The sequence below is a fragment of the Pleurodeles waltl genome, chromosome 12, assembly GCF_031143425.1.
Source record: "Pleurodeles waltl isolate 20211129_DDA chromosome 12, aPleWal1.hap1.20221129, whole genome shotgun sequence".
Taxonomy (NCBI): domain Eukaryota; kingdom Metazoa; phylum Chordata; class Amphibia; order Caudata; family Salamandridae; genus Pleurodeles; species Pleurodeles waltl.
The window spans coordinates 699,548,037-699,566,948 of NC_090451.1; the positions used below are offsets into that span (position 1 = coordinate 699,548,037).

At 44.9% G+C, this 18,912-nt stretch overlaps 1 long non-coding RNA gene across 1 annotated transcript; it reads right to left on the minus strand.

The window, feature by feature from the left end:
* Window positions 1–1,242: 1,242 nt before the first annotated feature.
* Window positions 1,243–6,442, minus strand: LOC138266897 (uncharacterized). Its single transcript, XR_011199749.1, has 5 exons — window positions 6,171–6,442; window positions 5,550–5,655; window positions 4,925–5,430; window positions 1,608–1,730; window positions 1,243–1,344 (listed from the first exon to the last, which is right to left on the minus strand). It is a non-coding gene; the product is annotated as an uncharacterized lncRNA (long non-coding RNA).
* Between the last annotated feature and the right edge of the window lie 12,470 nt (window positions 6,443–18,912).

Genomic DNA, 18,912 nt, shown 5'->3' on the forward strand with positions numbered 1-18,912 from the left:
TTCCCATACATGGTCCCATGACAGGATCCCCGTGGACGCACCAGGAGCGAAAACTAAAATAAAAAAAAATCCCACCAAAAAGAAAATAAGTCAAAAAGCAAATGAGGGTAGCTCTCTGGATCAGCACGCTTGGGTGGAACCTATATAGGACCCATGACCAGTCTGGAACACATGACACCAGCGATGGACACATCAGAACAATGCCACCTAACACAAGGGTACTGCTCAAGGAAACTGACTCCAAACTGACACTTGGGACAAATTCTAAGGTAAGACATCGGCAACTAGAATTCTACCAAGATGCAGGATCTCTTAAGAGATTAACGAATTTTCCTGTCGCTTAGGCTACAATCCAATACAGACCATTAATAACAATTAATCTGAAGCAAAAAGTATTACATGGCAACTTTTTGCTGAGAGATTTGGGGTTATGTAAATATGGCCCCACTACAAGTGGCCTTTTAGGTGTGAGACGGTACTGCCTGATATCAACCATGAGGAATTGGGCATGGGTTATATGGGGGATTTTATCCACCTTCTTATTGTGGAGTTCAGTGTGGGTTAAGGAGCCAAGCTTACAGGAGCACCTGCCCCTAGACATTAGGTTGTGTGCTACAGGAAGTCATGTTTTAAGCTCTTGGAAGGCCAGCGTTCAACAACCCAGAGGGCATTACTAAAGCGGACATTGTTTAGCTGAAGCACACCTTCTCGCCGGGTGGCAGCCGAGAGCAAGGCCCTGGCTTGAATCAAGCAGTCAATGCAAAAGTACTGCATGGTAACAAGTTCCCGACATAAACCCTATCTTCGTAAGAGATGTCAGCTCACCATCATCAGCATCTGATGTACTTAAAACTGAGTAAATTAAATCAGTTTTGGGCGCAAAAGGTACTTGGTTTCAACAAACTGATTTACCAGCTTGAGCTTGCACACTTTTTTTTTTTTAATAGGTGCTTACTGAAAGAAGAAATTTAGCTTGTAAACTCCAGAGCTCAAGACCACAATCTCGCTCACTAAAAACAGCACTAACAGTCAGCTTTCATTGGAAGAAAATTATGGGACAAGCTAATTTGTAAAATGAGCTCACTAACCATCACAGGAAAGTGCTATATTCCATCTTCTAAAGATAATGGGACATGGAACGGTCCTAAATACCATTTACAGACAATCAACTCACAGGAGAGCCCCTCCGAGGAAACCTTGATCACTCTTCCCCATCTCAAAATTAGCACAGACACAGAAGTTCAGTTCAATACTTTATTTTACAATAACGTGAAGCTTTGAAGTGAGACAAGGTCTGGCCATCAAAGATTTCCTCCAAGAGGCTTCCTGTGGGAGGAGAGTCACCTACAAGAAAATAAAAAGAACTTGAGTGAGGACAGCTACAGCCACCCGAGATGTTCAAGCACCCAACATGACAAACTAAGACCAACACTTTACAAGTTTACACCACTCTGCTGTAAACCAAACTGGTAAGATTCTCTTCAACCTACATTGGTTACTGAATTCAGTTTATGTAATTTGAATTGTGTATTCCTTAAAATTGGATTTCCAAGATTTCTCAGATTTCCCTGCCATGCATTGCCAGTTCGCATAAACCCATGACTTACCCTTTAATACTGCAGCTTGATTTTGATGGGGTCCAAGCAGACATGTAGGCAACTCAACGACCATCTATGCTTCAGGGATTGGTGCAGCACTGACACGGATGGCCACTTCTGAAGCTGGGGAATCTGCAATAGATAAGAACAGATTGGTACAAAGCTCAAGTGGAGAATCCAATATCTTCAGATGTGAAAGTGACTTAAATATTTATGCATACTGTGCCAGCAATAAGTCCTTCCAGTGTCAAAGAGAACAGCTAGTCCAGGAATTAAAAAGGTTCTCCTCTAGAGGAGAGATTTCACTGCGAGATGCCCGAATAGAGGCATTCTGAGCAGCCCTTGGGTGCCAAAATCCAGGCTCTCGAGAGAGGTGACAGATGGCGCCAATCTCTGCCACCTCTCTGTTGACATCAGCACTACAGCCGGTTCACCCAGTGGGACACCCTGTTTTATGTATGGATGCCCACATGGGGCCCGGCTGCAGTGCTGAGGTCAGGCTTAAATAAAAGCCACTTTATTTTAATTTAGTCATACCATAATAGAAATAAAAGTAAGAAATAAAGTAGAGAAAATGGAGATACAAAAGGATAGGAAAAAGAGGAAGTGTTGCTAGCAGACCTACAACAGCATGGGATGGCAGGAGGCTAGTGTCTTGCAACCCCTCACACACTTACTGAATTGACCGATCACCAAAACAACGTCCAACTTAAGCTACATTCGTATCCAGCAACCTGCGCTTACTATTCAGGACCATTTCCCCCCTCACTAAAGTCTCCCTACTAATTCACATTCCTCTCCCTTTCTACTTCCCCTTAAGTCCCTCTCATGCACCCTACCCTTGTATAATGTATTTTAACCTGTCAGCATGATTGTTGGATAATCTAGTCTCACCATCACTGCCACCTACCCCAACCCAAATGCCTCGTAGTCTTAATCTCGGATTCCTTTTATAAGAAGTTGAAACATTCTGGCCTTAGCTTTGGAAGTGAATGTCAAAATATAATTCCTGCAGATCAGCGCTTACAGGATAGGCCATTAGGATCAGTCCTTTGCAGTGTGAAATTTGCATCTTACCCTGGTTAGGAGGTCAGCTTCAGGTGGTGATGAAGTTCAGAGCTTGCACTTAAGGGCAAGGCAAAATATAAATAAGATGATAATGACTGAACTGCACAACTTCCACGGCCCTCAACAGCACTAATGCATGTTGGTTGGAGTTCTAACAATGCTGCCCAAATTGAGCATAGGGTGTCACCAAGAATAAAGGCCCTGCATCACCATCTGTACTCAGAAGTGACTCCAAAGGCAAGTTTAGCTGTCTTCTGTTCAAAGCTACAGGAAAAAAAAAAAAAAAGAAAAAAAAAAAAGTCTCCCTCCACTCTTGGAACCTTGGTTGGGTTGTAAAAGTGCCTAGGTGGCCTTTTTCTGCAATGGAGGACTAGCTATTTGGAAGAAAAAGAAAAAAATAATTCTAGTTCTACTAATTGAATTATCAGGGTTGTGTCAAATCATGTATTAATTTTGTAAATTGGTTTGGGACTTATATTATCGTGTTGCCACTGTTGGTGTGTTCCCCATAACCAGTTACCACATTGCCTCCAAGTTTAGCCAGACTGCTTTTTTGTGCTAAGCTACCCAGGGTTAAGTAAGTAACTTTGTGGTTCACCCTGCAAAGGATTGTGGCTGTTGCTTGACCACGGCCCACACCCTTGTCAACCAACAACCCAATTTCTCACACGAGGTTTGCAAAAAGAGCCAAAGAAAGATGTTTTTTGAACAATACCTAATGAAACAAGTCGAGACAGAGGAATCCATACTATGAACTATCACACATCATAGGGTATGGTGGGGAAGCGTTCCTCAGTGGGGCTGGCTTGCTCACAAGGGTGGCAGTTAGGTTGGCATCAGATTCCCTGGTGAAAGCAAGAGCATAATGACAGGTAGACTGAACAGTTTCCTTGTGTGGGCAGGTTCATCCTTCAGCCAGAAGGTAGAAGTTCTCATTCATGTTAATTCAAGAGTGATGTTCTAGCCTCGAGAAGTGAAGAGCTGAAAGTGGTCTGGTTTTGACCTAGAAAGGTTTGTAGTTTGTGGAAGACAGTACTTTAAGATGTTGGGCTATTTGGCTTCTCAACACCCTTAATGGATAAAGTGGTCATGAGCAGGTTCATTTATATGATTGGTTGGGGCAGGGGGTGCTTAAGAATACACTATAAGAGCCAGCTGAGCCCATGGCAAACAATGGGGGGGGGGGGGGGGGGCACGCTAGTACAGATGAAATGACTGCAGAAACATTTTCTGGAAAGCCGCAGTTTAACCTAATCACACCGCTGTGATGAAGTGCACTAACGACAAGGCAGAGGTGCTGCAGTTAGGATTCTTTCCAGTTTTAAATACCCCCCTACCCCAATTCCTCTTGCATCCCTGTGTGTGCAGTTACTGTAGATTACTTCTGTGGGTGTCCTATCTGCGTTCATGGAGTCTGGTTGCAGAGAGCCACACTGAAGTCTAGAAGAGAAGCCTTCTAGAGTTACTTATGACCACATGCACCAGCATTGCCAGATTACTCAGAACTACACTACATTTTAATGCAGCCCGCTCCTTCTTTCCTGTACGTGCTCTGCGAGGACAACCCCAAGGGCAGCAATTCAACAAAGCTGGCTAAAGCCTGGAGAATTCAGATCCTAGATCTAGAGAAACTGTCTCAGTACAATTGCTAGGTTTTGCTGAACTATTTCATTTGGAGAAACTAAATTCTTGAGCGCACTCATTTTGTGGATACTCCGCACAAGCCACAGGGGCCACAGCAGAAACTAATCACAAAGACGAAGACAGCTTGCTAATTCATCACCAGCTGCTGAGGAGTGATCACTTAAGGTGTAATGTCTGCAGACAAGACCCACTAAAGAACCAGGTAAGTACTCCATGCCCAGGACTTGTATCAAGAGACTGGCTGCCAAAGAAAGTGAAAGGCTTGAAACTGGCAACGCAGAGACCACCACGAGGTGCCAGCTTGTTATACTGCAGCTCTGCGACCACCTAAAAGAGAAGAAGAATAAAGTTAAATAAAGTTCAGGGCAAGACAGGACCCCTTCGAAGCAGAACTGTCAATGGTGGCGTCACTAGCAAATCAAGGCAGAATTTCACTTCTGTCCAAATCTGAAAACATGCAAATGCCCATCAGACGTCAGAGCCACGGCTGGGCCCAACACACTGATACCACCTTTGAGTGGATCACATACGCTAGTGGGCAAAAAAAAAAAAAAAAAAAAAAAAAACACACACCAATGCAAATCCCACCCCTTGCAAAGGGAGACTGTACTCACCGATATGATAAGTTCCAGGAGAGAACGAACTACAAACCTGCATGGAAAGAAAACTACATACTGCAGAGCAGGCCCTGCTGTGAACTAGAAACATGTAGTTTACAAACAACCTAGACCACCCTCTCAAACAGAAGCGTACCCCCTCCAACAACACCCTGCAACTGCAGTACCTTGTAATGGCACATAGATGAACAGAACACCACAACGAGAAATATTGTTACAAGACCCTAAAACCGAGCTCAGTAGGCGAAAGGCGCTGGAGACAGAGTGACCACCAACAGCTGCGAAAAACCGGGGTCACCATCTTTCCAAATTCGTAACAAACGTTGCTCACCTTTGAGAGGCCCCTCCCACGTCCTGAACTGCAGTCCCAGCGCTGCAAACAGTCACCTCACTTCTATAAATAACCTTTAAAAAAACAAAAAGAAAACCAACCTCCAATTGAAGTTAATCTTCACATTGGTACCTTGGAGCCAGGACATGGGCTTCAGGAATCACCTGGCGAACTAGAATACCGAACAGCATTAATGCACGATAGAACCATGAAACCGACTCATTTCAAGGACCAACAGCCCCACAAACTACCCCCCCTCCCCCAAACCGTAAAGCCCAAATAGTCTTCTACCTTTAACGGTTCCAACAACAAGCATTGCAAACTGTTACAATCGTCTGCATTTCAGGTCACCCCGGGATTTAGTCTTTCTTCGCGATGGGTCACAGCTACTGTGGATCTGAAAAGTATAAATTAATTTAGGAACAATTAACCTATTAACATGTTTAATAAGGTTTACAGCACTCAGTTACCCCAGAGCGGTTCTTCCCTTACTAGTTACTCCAGTTAGTTATATTGAACTACAACTCCCAGAATACAGTCGTGTATTAAGTAAACGAAGTTTCCTTAATAAGTGAAGGGAAGCAGTTTGCAATGAAGACACGCTTTTCTAAGGAAACACGATATAAAGCCGTAATTTTTACTAAAGCGGAAAACGTCCGTGGCTGAAACGCATAAAAACAAAACATCAGGTTAAATATTTTGTTCAGGACAAGTTACCGTTTACTTGAAATATTAACAAATGAAGGGAGACAAAAAAAAAAAAACCCACACAATAACTGAAGAATTTCAGAGTGAACAATGACGGCCTCTGAAAGGAAACATGACCTGCTATTAAAGCATCTTCCTGGCGGATGATGGAAAGAACTGAAGGTTTACAAAGAACATAAAATAAAGATCCCCTCGACCACTCACCTCCCTCTTTAGCCTCCATCCGAGCTCCTTCGAGAGGATACGAGCATCAAATTCTGCAACTAGAAAAGAACCACAGACTCCAAAACCACATAGAACCTTCTGTGAGAGATAAAACTAAACACTACTATTAATAATGAAAACTACACAAATAGGTGACAACTAGCAGAGAGAAACACAGCTTCTAAAGGTAAAACGAATAAAACCGCCCATCTCACTATACGCCCAAGAAACTCACCTGAAACACCTGCTGGCCTGACCCTTTTTAAATCCACAGTCTGGGCGGCATCGGGTCATGTGGCCACCTCTGGACCAATCATTAGCGCTCCCATAATTACAAGCCACGCCTATTCCGGGCATGTGACAGTCTCCTGGCCAATCCAAGGCTTCCATGAGACCTTGGCGGCAACGAGAAGAAACAGGTGGGGGCTGGATGGGCGGCAGCCAGGTGAAGTCGTCGATTGGCTCCCGAGGGAGAGCTGGGGCTGTGATTGAACAGGTGGTGATAGGAGGCAGCTAGGTGAGGATGTCATTGATTGACTCCTGTATAAGAACCCGTGTTTCCATGCAGTAACAGGCCCTTTGCAGAGCTGCACTGGCCACCTTTTTTTTGCTTGATGCTATATTTGAGTATTAAAATTGTACTAGTGAGGTGCAACCAGCGCCCAGGCAGGGTTACCAAGTTTACACATGACAAAATGAAGAAGTAATACTCCTACACAATGTGCACCATTATGCCACATAATTTACTTAACCCTGCCAGGTAGTTTGACTATCTCCTACCACATACTTCCAGTGGTCCTGGTTATAGCCTTGGTTCACCTGCATTGCGCAACACTGAACATGTCGGGTTAACCACCTTTGTTAAAAGAGAGCCTAGGCGTGCATTAATGGGTGGCTGACGTGGCCCAAGATGTCAGGTTTAGAAATACTGATTATTGGATCAGGTTTCCTTTTGAAACGGGTGCTCCAGTCCCCAGACAAGATGAGGTAACTCCTCAAAACAAGTTTCAAGCCTCACACAATACACACACTTGCAACAATGCGTTCTCTGTGATGCAGATCCATTACAAAGCAAGAACACCAAAAGGTATGGGGGTGCCAATCAGTGCACTGCGGTACCTGGTATTACTCTGCAATTGGCATCAACACATAGATTTATACACTGGAGGCCATCAACTACCATAAACGCATGCCTGAAAAAATTAAAATAGGAAACTAGCCCCTCCCACCCAAAAAATTGAACTCAAAACAACACTTTATTTTCTTGAAAAATAAAGTGCTAAGAACCACTGGAGGAATGACCCCGCTGCCTGACTCCAAGGCTTGTTGAATCCAAGGTGGGCTCAGTATGGGACCGCAGACTCAAGATTTGTTTCATGATGCAACATGAACATTTTTGACAACTGACATTGAATTTCAGGTAGCCATACCACTGTTTCCTTCAAATGAGTCCTTAATCCTCAGTTCTTCGTTTGTTCTGTCCCTGTGCCTTTTGGAGCGGGACCACTGCTGTCACATGGTCCTTCACATACAACACAGCAGATGATGGAGGACAGTTCATTCACCACAGTGGATATGGCTTTGTGTTCTTTCTGGTGCAGTCTTCGTAATACCCGTTTTTAAGTCAAAGTATACCAGACAGCACAGCTGTCTGATTTGTTAATGACATTGGGGATCAGGGGCATTCAGAAAGCTTCCCGGGGTATGCATTCTACCTGTTACTTGCCATTGGCTTTGTGGTTTGTAATTCACGTTTTCTGGCTTTCTATTTGCTGACTTTTTTTTGTCTTGGGCTGACCTGGTTAATTTCGTCTCTCGCAAGGAGCAAATCATTTTCACACCACCTCTCCTTGCATTTTTCCATGAGTGCTAATTTTCTGTAATCAGGGCTGTAAATATTGTTCTTATCCTGTCACATTTGGTGTGCATTCAAAGACAAGGGTCAAATGTCAAGCTTTCTTCTGAGGGAACTTGGTGTTTACTTTTCTTTCTGGGAGGTCAAAGTAAGAGGATTTATTTGACATTCTTGCTGGATACAGGGGTAGGCAGGGGTTGGAAAGGGTTTTTGTCTAGAACACAACAACATTTAAATGAACTGTGCAAGTATTTCAGAATATATCAGAATTACAAAAGCACAAATGAAACACTTTCTTTGTTAATTCTGAAGTGTGTTGGGAATAAATACTTTAATATGATCAATACAGGGACTGATGCCATTTCCACACATTATCATTTGTGTGCTATATAGTTTATTTGTAAAACTGTTAAGTCTGTGCAAATGTAATGGTCATTTCAATTGAAAATGCATTCTTTGTAATGGCAGTGTGCTACCACCCCATGCATACTCCACGCTACTGCACTCTGCACCACTCCACTTTACACCATACAACTGCGCCATGCACCACAGCACTCTACAGTAGAGAGGCTTACAGTGAACTGGACTGGTGCACTCTGCAACACTCTACTCTATGCCAACGTACTCTACACTACTGCATTCTTTGCCCATGCTCTCTAAAACATTCTGGTCTAGGCTACGCCACTGTACTCTGCACAATTCCACTCTACGCCATTGCAACACCGCACTCTACACCACTGCACTCTATGTAAATACACTGTACACCAATGCACTCTAGTCATTACCATTCCACTCTACGCCGCTGCACTCTATGCCAATCAACTGTGCGGCACGCTAACCTATTCTGCACCACTGTACTCTATGCACAGTACTCTACTTCACTATATTCTATTACTCTACACCACTCTACTGTACCCTGCACCACTCCACTCTAAGCCACTTCTTTACTCAAAACCACTGCTCTGTACCACTGTAGTCTATGCCACTCTACACCACTGCACTCAACAACACTACTCTAGAGCACTGCACTCTCTTCTGCTGAACCTTATACCACTCTATGGCACTGCACCACTCCACTCTACACCACTGCATTCTTTGCCCATGCTCTCTACATCATTCCAGTCTAGGCTACCCCACTGTACTCTGCACAATTCCACTCTATGCCACTGCAATCTATGCCACTGCAACACCGCACTCTATGCCAATGCACTCTAGTCTTTACCGTTCCACTCTATGCCGCTGCACTCTATGCCAATCCACTGTGCGGCACGCTAATCTATTCTGCACCCTATGCCACTGTACTCTACACTACTTTATGCCATTACTCTCACCACTCCACTCTAAGCCACTTCTCTACTCCGAAGCAATCTACTCTATACCACTGTACTCTACTCCACTCTGCACCACTGCACTCTAAGCCACTCTACTTGAAACTACTGTTCACTCCAATACACAACACTCTATGCCCCTCCACTCTACAACACTATTCCACTCTTCGTCATTCCACTCTACAATAATCTGTGCCACTCTCCTCTATGCCACTGACTTTTAGCGATGCTGGACATCAGCCACGCTGGTGAGTTGAACACATTGGCAAAGCCAACAGCTCTAGCATAGGCGAGACCTATTGGCTTTGCTAATGCTTTTTATTAGCTGCGGTTTCTAGAGATTCTTGTTGCTGGTCATGTAACTTCTGTGGATGATTGTGCCAGAAACACAGCAATATTATTTCCATAAATGTTGTAATATTGTTGTGAATTACCCAGGCATTCACCCATCTTCATCACAGTCCTAACAAACGAGGCTAGACTTCCAAATAGGATTACCACCTAAAGCCTGTATTTTTAGCCCTTTTCTGTACATACTTGAAACAGCAAATATAAATAGAAAACACTTTTAAATGTGTTCTAGAGCTCATTAACTATCCTTGATAAATAAAGTAAATAGACAGAAAAGTCATGTTACAACTGAATACGATCCAGTGTATTTATAGCCCTATTTAGTACCATGTCCAGGCCCTTGCACTCCTAAAACCACAAGTGGCCAGTATTTTTCTTTTGGACAGGTGGCCAGTATTTTTCTTTTGGACTTCCACCTGTCAGAGGTCTAGCACGCGTCAATAAAAGCGGAAGGACAAGCCCATGGCCCCACCCCCATTATTTCCCATGAGAGCCTGGGCTAAAAATGTGACTTCCTGTTATATTTCTGTTCCCTGTGATGGGGGTCTTGCAAGAACCAATCCTGTTTTTATTTTAAGGTGACGATTTTTTGATTTGGTAACTGCCACACTACGTAGGCAGGGCCGGGGTGATCACCTGTCTGTTATTCCGCAAGCTCCCGCTTTCTTTCTTCTCTCTTTCTCCTGTTCTTTCTCTTTTGATCTTGCGCTTTCTTTTTTGGCTTCCTCTTTCTATCTTTCTTTACTCTCTTTCTTGTTGTTCTATATTTACTTTCTCTCTTGATTTAATTTACTCCTTTTCTCTTTCTTTTGTCTTTCATTCTCTTTCTCTTTTATCTGTCAGCTTTCTTTTTCTTTCTCTGGCACTTGCCTTTTCCTCTCTTTATTGCCTTTTTTCGTCTTTCTCTTTCATTCTTTGTGTTTTCCCTTACTGCAAAATCTTGTGTTGCTTTTACTGTATTATACATACTGTCAAAATCCTCCCTGAAGTACAATTTCACTGCACTTAGGCCCACAAAGTCCAGCAAGGTATCAAACCAGATAAAAACATACACATCAAGTTCGAATTTGCAGTCCCCAATATGGGATGTCAGAATGTTTTCATATTTCTCTGGCTCACCTCACAATCGGATTCCAGACCTTTATTAACCCTACTGGGCCAAGTTGAGTACTCTGTTCCGGATCATATGCATCCACATACGAAAGGGCAATCAACAATGATGGACCGACTTCCTGAGAAAGAAAAGGGGTGGGAAGGAAATCTGCATCTGATAATTACCTTGTCGCATTTCATCTGGGCTGGGACTACTGTAGACTGGCCCACAACGCTACTCCTTGCAGCAAGCACAGATGCCTGCACTCTGCCATACATTACAAAACACCTACAGAACAAGTCTTTACAAATTCAAAACTGCTCTTACTTGCAAACGTGGGGAATTTTTAAAAATCTTCCTAATTCACTTCATATATTTTTTTTAGGCCGACTCTATATTCTGTCCCAGTTTGATTCCATGGCCTAGCAAGAAATCTAGCAATTCCAGAACAGCCACATTCCTTTTCTAAAGAGGTTCATGTTGCATGATTTTCTGAGTCAGGTTAATTTTTATTTACCATCTATTCACCCTGTTTTTTCTGGTGACGTCTTTTCTGTTGTTTCCGTTTTAATTTCTTGTAATTTTGTCACTACCATACCACTTATGAAGCACTTTGTTTAAAGCGCTCTAGCAAATTCAAATAAACTGAGTTGCGCAGTGGGGACAACTTACAATGCTGGAAGAGGAAGAACATGCAAGTATGTCCTGCTCTTAAGTGAAACCTGCTATGCGGGACTGCACCAGACTTCCAGGCTTCTTTGCCAACAGTACTTTGCATGCTGGGATTTGTAGTCTTAACCTTCTGAAAGAAAACACAAACATTTAAGCAGCTCTCCCAAATACCACACATCAGCATTAGACTAACGCCTTTTAGTGTTGGTGTCAGCATACCTGCACTAAAATGCATCAGTCATAAAATAGGACCTGCTGGACCTCTTGCTATGAAACGCTACACTGGCCTGGCTTCTTTCACAGAAACAACCATCACCTCTTTAGCTTGCCATGGCAGTAGTGCCTGCTGTGCTGTGTGATGCTGCAGCAGAGCCATCTGACAAATCCACTCTCGGATTTGTGCAAGCACTGTCCTCACCTGGCTCCATCAGTGCCTTGTTTGCTGTTGTATTGTTTATTTCCAGTAAGGCTCTACAGACTGTGGTTACGGGACAGCAGCAGACGAATGCAGGCCGCAGCATGCAGGGTTTTCTTTTTTTTCCTTCGTCCCAGCACCCATATCTGTAGTGGTGTTGGAACAAATCTCCGAGAGGGGGGCTGCCATTACTTGTATATCACGGAAATCATAGAGAATGTGAATAATCTAAGCATCACATGGAAACAAGTGTTGCAAAGGTGACACGACCATTCAGTGATGGTATGTAGCTGATGATGCATCTTAGAGCAGTGGTTCCCAACCTTTTGATTTCTGTGGACCCCCACTTTAACATTAATGGAACCCAGGGACCCCCACTGACTCATCATGGGAATCCGGGGACCCCTGCCTGAGTCATTACTGGAAGCTGGGGACCTAATATGTAATTATTTGCTAATATTTTTTAATTTTCTAGGCTCTCGTGGACCCCCTGAGAAGGCTTCACGGGCCCCCAGGGGTCCCCGGACCACAGGTTGGGAACCACTGTCTTAGAGCACATTGACAGATAGCATGAAAAATTTCTGTTAAAATAGACACTACTTTTGGATACATTTGCACTTTTATTTGTATAACTATACAGGGCAAAAAATAATGAGTGGAAGGACAAGTTACTTACCTTTGTTAATGCATTATCTGGTAGAGACATATTCTAGTTGCAGACTCCTTACCTCAGAGTTTTTCCCAGTCTGAATCTGGAGATCTTTCTTGAGCAGTACCCCAGCATACTATTAAGTGGCATTGGTCGGCTCCACAAGCATCATCGGAACTGTGCGCACCAAACATGATGTCGCAGGACCTATAAAGGCGTCACTCCGGCACAGACACAGATTTAATTAGACAAGGCGAGGAAATTAATCAAGGAAAGAAAGATGAAGTGGAATAGGAGTGATAAGAAAAATAAAATTAAGGAAGTACAATAGAAAAAGATTATGGAGGGAGGCAAGAAAAAGAAAACTTCTTGTCCAGTGAGTCGGTTGTATCCAGTCCACAGCAGGTTGTGAACTTTGCTGCGTCTCTCCCACCAGCACCTGCTTGGAAAAGTACAGCTTGGGCCTCCTCCGGGACCTGAAAAAGCAACCGTATCCCACGGCATCTGGGAAGAATGGCCCAAAAGGACAGGCTGGTGAAAGAAAACATCTTCTTCCCAAGTGTGTCAAGCATCTTGAATTTCCTATCCTGGGGTGCAGAAGGGAAAGTGCCCTGAGAAGTGGATGCTTGGATAACCAAGCTCTCAGGGGTGGGATGGTGCATTAGGACACCTGGTTCACCCAGGGCTGGGTGATGGCAGCAAGCAATAGTTCTGTTCACAGGAGCCCCTGTGCTAGGTTTGGACCAAGCACCCAGAAGGACACAAGTGAGGGCTTCATTAAAGGGAAGCAGGGGATCAGAGGATGAAACCTCAGGTTGAAGGCACCTCTGTCAGGAGGTTAGTCCTCACTGCCACTGAAGGCAGCACAAGGTCCAGGACGCACCACCATGGAGATTGAAGCACCCACCTCCATAGGAACGGTAGTGGGAGAGAGCATGCAGGTATCTGGGAAGGTATCCAAGCCACTGCCTTCACCCAGTTCCACAAGCCAGTCCAAGGGGTCTTGGAACTGGTATTGTAAAGGGTCCAGCAACCCCTCCCCTTCCTCACCATACCCCAGCCCATAATAATACTGCTCAGGATCAGACATAGGGGTCAAGACACCTGCCAGAGTCATACGATGCCCATCGAACTTCATGTTGGAGTCAGCAATGAGAATGGGGGCCGCACATGTCGGGAAGGTCAAGGTGGTACAACCAGCATCATATCAGATCCAGGAATGGATCCATGGGCCCCCTCTCAGAGCCGAGGCCAGACTGCCAGCATGGAACCCGAAGGGGTGACTTCTGACTCAGAGGGCCAAAGGCGTGCCAATGGAGTCAGACTCCCCAAAGATGAGGCACATGGCCTCTTAAAATTCCTACAGTTAGACAGGGGTTGCTCAAGCTCCCAGAAACTCTGAGAAGAGCAAAGTCGGCACACACCGAGGTTGCTCAGATGGACTCATCGAGCGACAATGCTCCCTCCCCCTTGTCAGCCAAGGTGAAGTCGAAGAACGTTTGGCCTTTTTTGACTTCTTCTCATGCCTCAACTTACCCGAACGTCCTAAGGACTTAGAGTGGGACGAAGGAAATAGGGGTTTCAGCTACCAATCCCGAAACCTTTCTCTTGACTGAGATTGGGACTTATGCAGAGCGGAGAGCCGGGCCGCCATCATCTTTAAGGACCGATCTCTCAAACCCTTCGGATTCATGACCCAGCACTTGAACCACAACTCCAGGTTGTTGTCTGCCTTAAGACACCAAAGGCACATGAGGTACAGATCAGTCACCAACATCGCCCGATGACAGGACCCACACGGCTTGAACCCAGTCTTCCTAGAGGACATCCAAGACGCTCCAGGAGTTTCACAAATCGAAGAAAGACCTGAAAAAAGTCAGAAAGGACCAGTTAAAATATGACTGAGGGGTAGCTGTCTTCGGATCAGCGCTGGCTGGTGCAGAAAGAAAACACTGGGGTGGCACTTGTATACAACTCACGGCGTCATATATGGAACGAACGATGCCAGCGACGGACGTAGAGATGATCAACTCCACCTAACTACGCGCAGGGATGCTGCTCAAGAAAAATCTCCGGATCCAAACTGATGGCTAGGGAAATTCAAAGGGTAAGGAATCTGCAACTAGAAGTCTCTATCAGACTACAGGTTCAGCACCACCAGAATCCTTGTTAAAGGGCTGGTGTAGGAAGCTGGCTCTGTATATATTGGATCTCCAGAGGCTTTACAGAGGTTAAAGTAGATAATAATAATGCTCTCTTTTGTGGTAGCGTGGTCAAGCAGTTAGGCTTATCAGAGGGTAGTGCTAAGCATTTGCTCCGCGCGCACACACAGACAATAAATGAGGCACACACTCAATTACAAACTCCATGCCAATGTTTTATGCATCAAATATATATTTTTTACTTTATTTCTTGAAACAAAAACGAGTTTTGTTGCAGGTAAGTACAGTTTCAAGAATGTGTCACTTTCAAGTATCAAATGCACTTTGTTAAGAATTCACAGGTACAATAGCATACAGGTGAGTAATACCTTTCAATTTCAAAAATAGTGCAATTTCTCATAGAAAGCAATGCAGTCCTAGGCAAGGAAATGTAACAACACAGTTTTCAGGTAAGTACTCTGCTTACAATCCCCGTCTCATGGGATTAAATTGTCCACTAGGCAAAGTTAAAGAAGACACCAAAGGTGCACTACCAGCAACACAGGTTCGACCAGGTACAGAGGTTAAAGTTGGGGTCCAACGCCCAATGGAATCCTATTGAGACAGGGGGCACTCAGAGAGATAGAACTGACAGGTAAGTACCCACGACTTCATGGCACAGACCTAGGGGGGGGGTTTATATCAGCACCAGGGGGGCCACAGGTCAGCACCAAACACACCCTCTCCGCGGCACAGGTGCAGCTGGGTGCAGGGTGCAAACACAGCATCAGGCGCCCAGTGCTTTTCAGTGAGGAAAACCCGGGGGTCACAAAGATGCTGCAGGCATGGTCCAGGGAGTAGACTGAAGAAAACCAACTGCTGGGTAGTTCACCATCAATTTACTTTATTCGGTACAAAATAGACCATAAAAGACATCCAATATATACAAACATACAAATTTCATGATCATTAAATTAATAAAAGCATTATTAATACATATTTCCAATTCCAAAAGCAGCAGATATAATTTTGTCACAGCCTGTATTATGTCTACGTTTCCCAAGTTATGTAAATAAAAGTAAGCAAGCTGGGTGGTTCTAATACTGTTAGATAAAAATAACGGACGTAAAAACCTTTTTCTTGGGAGATCATAAAAAGTGCAGAAGAGTATAAAGTGCAAGGTACTTTGGGATGTTTTTCCATCGCAGCAACACGGTGGAAGATTCTTAAACCAAGTTCCGCGGGTGGGAAATGCTACCAAGTAGTGTAATGTATTCAGGCATAGCCTGGTAAGTAAGAACCTATGTCGCTCAAGACTGGTAGTAGTCAAATATAACACTGGGTGTGATTGCTGTGTCTGATTCCTCACCTGAATTCTATCTGTAGCCAGATTCGGCTTTAAGTCATACATTTTCTGCCAATATATTTCCTTTACCTTATTAATATCCCGCTTTGTGAGAAGGTCCGGCTTGAGAAAGAACTCCCCTAGTCCTAAAAAAAGACGAGAGGAGTGGACATATCGGAGCCAAGGTATGTCCAATGGACGTGATAATAAGAGGCAATCCTGTATCACCGTTCTACATAAATGACCAGATTTTTATCCATAGTAATATGGGTTGGAGCTTTATGTAGTTGGATATGCATCTCAGGCCTACTTCTTCATGGCAAAACGTTACTGAAGTTGATTGCGGGACTGCTAATAGCCTCCTGGGTAGTTAAGTAAAGAATCCACTGGACTTTGCTGAATTGTTGGTTTGGTTCCCCAATGCCAGGAGGCTGCAGATGCAGGGTTACCTTTAGGCCTCGGGAAATCTTCACCAGATCCAGTCACATGGGGGGGGGAGGGGCTCTGGATTTAGGCTGCAGGCGTCCTCGTGTTGGTCAGAAGGGGTCAACCCAGGGTGGACTCGAGGTTGGAAACGCCTGGAGACTCTCTCTGTCTCTCTGGTCCAGTTGCCCACCTGGACTCAGGCCGTGGACGTTGGGTGTAGAGTGGCCAGGACTCACAAATCTGGGGCAGTTCTAGAGTACTTCCTGCAGGTTTCTTTTTGGACAGGGCCACTGTGCTCTGGAGATCTTGGTCCGTGAGTAGGCAGGTAGTCCTCTGGGGGTGTTTGTAGAGGTCACTGGTCCTGCAGGACGAGTTATCTTCTTGTAGCAGGAGTCTTGAAGCTGCAGACAGGCCAGTAGGACTGGGGCCAACTCAATTGTCATCTGGAGTCTTCTCTGCTCGTGCAGCTCCTCAGTCCTTCTTCTTTTCAGGTCACCAGGAATCTGTAGAGCAAGGTTCAGGGGTTCTCCTTAATACTAAATGTAGGGGCATTACTGGGATCAAAGGGCAGTAGCCAATGGCACTGGCCCGGAGGGTGGTTACACCCTTCCTGTGCCCACTCCCTTTGTAGAGGGAGTCTCATTCCTATCCCTATTGGCTATCACCTTCCAAAACAAGATGGAGGATTCTTTCAGGGGCAGGTGGGGAGGGGGTTTCACCTCAACTCTGGGCACCCTAGGTGTGGTTCCAGCTCAAATGTACACTTGTCCTGGTGTTTACTAATTTTCCAGCCGGACCGGCCATCAAATGTGGGGCTTGGTCCAGGGAGCAGGCATCTCCACTAGTTCCACTACCCAAGAGGCAGGAGCCTTTGAGGCTCACCACCAAGTGTTGCAGTTCCTGCCGGGGGGAGGTGTGAAACACCTCCACCCAGAGCAGGCTTTGTCGCTGACACTAGAAAGCACAAAGGCTCTCCCCCAATGGTGTCAGACATTTGTCTGTTAGTGGCAGGCTGGCACAGACCAGTCAGCCTTACACTAGAGGGTTAGATGAAATACAGGGGGAATCTCTAAGATTCCCTCAGTGTGCATTTTACAATAAATCCAACACTGGCATCAGTGTGGGTTTATAGTGCCGAGAGGTTTGATACTAAACTTCCCAGTCTTCAGTGAAGTCATCAAGGATCTGTGGAGTTCAAAATGACAAACTCCCAGCCCATGTACTTCATATTGCTACACTGCACTTAGAATGTCTAAGAATGGACTTAGCCACTGTATGGGGCATATTGCTCATGCAGGTATGCCTTCACCTGTGGTATAGTGCACTCTGCCTTAGAGCTGTAAGGCCTGCTAGAGGGGTGACTTACCTGTGCCACAGGCATTGGTTGTGGGCATGGCACCCAAGGAGTAATGCCAAGTCGACTTTACCTTTTTCTCCCTACCAACACACATAACATGCAATGGCAGTATGCACATGTTTGGTGAGGGGTCCCTTAGGGTGGCATACCACATGCTGCAGTCCTTAGAGACCCTCCCTGGCTACAGGGCCCTTTTTACCACTAGTACCTTTTATAAGGGATGAACTTTGTGGCAGGGGTATGCCAATTGTGGAAGCAGTGGTACAGTTTAGGGAAAGAGCACGTGCTGGGTTCTGGTTAGCAGAATACCCACACACTCAGTTAGCATCAGATATCAGGCAAAATTGTGTGTGCAGGGGGTATCCATGCCAAAAAGGGGCACTTTCCTACAGCTGCCTCTAGACCATGTCCTTTTTTTGGGCTCTCACCAACCCCTGGAAGGTAATTTGCAAGGAGACAAATAAGGAGAAGGTTTGTACTGACTACCACCCTTGTCTAACTAAGGTACCCAGCTATTTCTAGGGGTACTTAAGCAACAGGCCTATTAGTAACTTCCCCTGGGATAGCCCTTACTCTTTGAGTCTCACCTGGAATATGCTGGTTTGAGAGTACCAGTCTGTTGTGCACAATGGTGTGACTGGCACAGGTATCTCTCAGGGCAGTGGTTGGAATTCCATTCACTAGTAAGTAGTGGAAGTGTCTGCTTCCCTCTAAAACTCACCTTTGGGTCCCACTTTCTAATTAAAAGCTACAAGGACTTCCTCATCTGAGGAATCATCCTCTAAGGCTACACTGGTAACCCCTGGAGGCACAATAGTGGGTTTGTTTTTAGGACAGGAAGTGTCCTTGGTTTGGTGTTCTGTCTGCTTAAAGTCAAAGCACCAACCCTTTGTGGCATCCCAGGACTTACCCTGGTTCCCACTTTTGTTTTTTGAGGTGTCTTGGGGTGCACCCTCCTACACAGATTTGTGTGGGCCTACAGCGGATTCATTATCTTTATTTTTAAAGTTGTCCACCTTTTCCTCTTGGTTGGGTTTCCCCACTCCTTTCTTTTGGTCACCCCTTCCATGACTTCTTTGACATTCTAGTTTTATCCTAATGACCAGCCTT